A 2,500-nucleotide genomic window follows, 5' to 3' on the forward strand; every position below is an offset into this window, starting at 1 on the left:
TCATCCTTCCTTCTTGCCTCATGTTCACGTTCTTTCATCCTTCCTTCCTGCCTCATGTTCTCGTTCTTTCATCCTTCCTTCCTGCCTCATGTTCTCGTTCTTTCATCCTTCCTTCCTGCCTCATGTTCTCGTTCTTTCATCCTTCCTTCCTGCCTCATGTTCACGTTCTTTCATCCTTCCTTCTTGCCTCATGTTCTCGTTCTTTCATCCTTCCTTCTTGCCTCATGTTCACGTTCTTTCATCCTTCCTTCTTGCCTCATGTTCTCGTTCTTTCATCCTTCCTTCTTGCCTCATGTTCTCGTTCTTTCATTCTTCCTTCTTGCCTCATGTTCTCGTTCTTTCATCCTTCCTTCTTGCCTCATGTTCACGTTCTTTCATCCTTCCTTCCGGACTCATGTTCTCGTTTTTTCATCCTTCCTTCCTGCCTCATGTTCTCGTTCTTTCATCCTTCCTTCCTGCCTCATGTTCTCGTTCTTTCACCCTTCCTTCCTGCCTCATGTTCTCGTTCTTTCACCCTTCCTCCCTGCCTCATGTTCTCGTTCTTTCACCCTTCCTTCTTGCCTCATGTTCTCGTTCTTTCATCCTTCCTTCCTGCCTCATGTTCTCGTTCTTTCATCCTTCCTTCCTGCCTCATGTTCTCGTTCTTTCATCCTTCCTTCCTGCCTCATGTTCTCGTTCTTTCATCCTTCCTTCTTGCCTCATGTTCTCGTTCTTTCATCCTTCCTTCTTGCCTCATGTTCTCGTTCTTTCATCCTTCCTTCTTGCCTCATGTTCTCGTTCTTTCATCCTTCCTTCTTGCCTCATGTTCTCGTTCTTTCATCCTTCCTTCCTGCCTCATGTTCTCGTTCTTTCATCCTTCCTTCCTGCCTCATGTTCTCGTTCTTTCATCCTTCCTTCTTGCCTCATGTTCTCGTTCTTTCATCCTTCCTTCCTGCCTCATTTTCTCGTTCTTTCACCCTTCCTTCCTGCATCATGTTCTCGTTCTTTCATCCTTCCTTCCTGCCTCATGTTCTCGTTATTTCATCCTTCCTTTCTGCCTCATGTTCTCGTTCTTTCATCCTTCCTTCCTGCATCATGTTCTCGTTCTTTCATCCTTCCTTCCTGCCTCATGTTCTCGTTCTTTCATCCTTCCTTCCTGCCTCATGTTCTCGTTCTTTCATCCTTCCTTCCTGCCTCATGTTCTCGTTCTTTCATCCTTCCTTCCTGCCTCATGTTCTCGTTCTTTCATCCTTCCTTCCTGCCTCATGTTCTCGTTCTTTCATCCTTCCTTCCTGCCTCATGTTCTCGTTCTTTCATCCTTCCTTCCTGCCTCATGTTCTCGTTCTTTCATCCTTCCTTCTTGCCTCGTGTTCTCGTTCTTTCATCCTTCCTTCCTGCCTCATGTTCTTGTTCTTTCATCCTTCCTTTTTGCCTCATGTTCTCGTTCTTTCATCCTTCCTTCTTGCCTCATGTTCTCGTTCTTTCATCCTTCCTTCCTGCCTCATGTTCTCGTTCTTTCATCCTTCCTTCCTGCCTCATGTTCTCGTTCTTTCATCCTTCCTTTTTGCCTCATGTTCTCGTTCTTTCATCCTTCCTTCTTGCCTCATGTTCTCGTTCTTTCATCCTTCCTTCCTGCCTCATGTTCTCGTTCTTTCATCCTTCCTTCCTGCCTCATGTTCTCGTTCTTTCATCCTTCCTTCCTGCCTCATGTTCTCGTTCTTTCATCCTTCCACCCTCCTCATGTCCTATCTTTTCATCCTTCCTTCCCCCCCTCATGTTCTCTTTTTTCATCCTTCCTTCCTCCCTCTTCATGTCCTGTCTTTTTATCCTTCCTTCCAACCTCATCTCCTCTTTTTTCATCCTCCCTCCCACCCACCTCATCGCCTCTTTCTAGCCTCCCTTCCACCCTCCTCATCTCCTCTCTTCTCATCCCATCCACTCAACTGCAACCCTCCCTTCCTCTCATCTTCCTTTTCACCTTCTTGACCCCTTCTCTCCCTCTCATCCCCACTCCCAAATTGAGAAGAAGTGAGAAGGTGAAGAAGGCGTAGAGAATAATGAGTATAAGCGTGAAAGTGAAGGAAGTGAAAGAAAGAATTAGAGGAAGAAAGAAGCTGGGGAAGGTTGAAGGAAGAATGAGAAGGGAGAAGACGTGGAAGATGGAGGGAAGAATGAGGAATAGGGAAAATGGGAGTAAGGTTGGAGGAAGAATCAGAAGGGATAAACTTTGGAAGGTGGAGGTAAGAATCAGAAGAAGGGAGAAAGTGATGAAGGTGGAAGGAAGAACTAAAAAGGAGAACTTAAGGAAGTTTGAGGGAACAATTAAAAAAATGAGAAATTGAATAATGTTGAAGGAAGAATGAAGAGAATATGTGGAAAGTGGAAGGAAGAATGAGAAGAAGGGAGAAGCTGAGGAAGGTGAAAGGAAGAAGGAGAAGGGAGAAGGCGTGGGAGATGGAGGGAAGGATGAAAAATAGGGAGTATGTGTGTAAGTTGGAAAGAAGAATGAGAAGGGATAATG

Source organism: Palaemon carinicauda, chromosome 24 (assembly GCF_036898095.1).
Source record: "Palaemon carinicauda isolate YSFRI2023 chromosome 24, ASM3689809v2, whole genome shotgun sequence".
Classification (NCBI taxonomy): domain Eukaryota; kingdom Metazoa; phylum Arthropoda; class Malacostraca; order Decapoda; family Palaemonidae; genus Palaemon; species Palaemon carinicauda.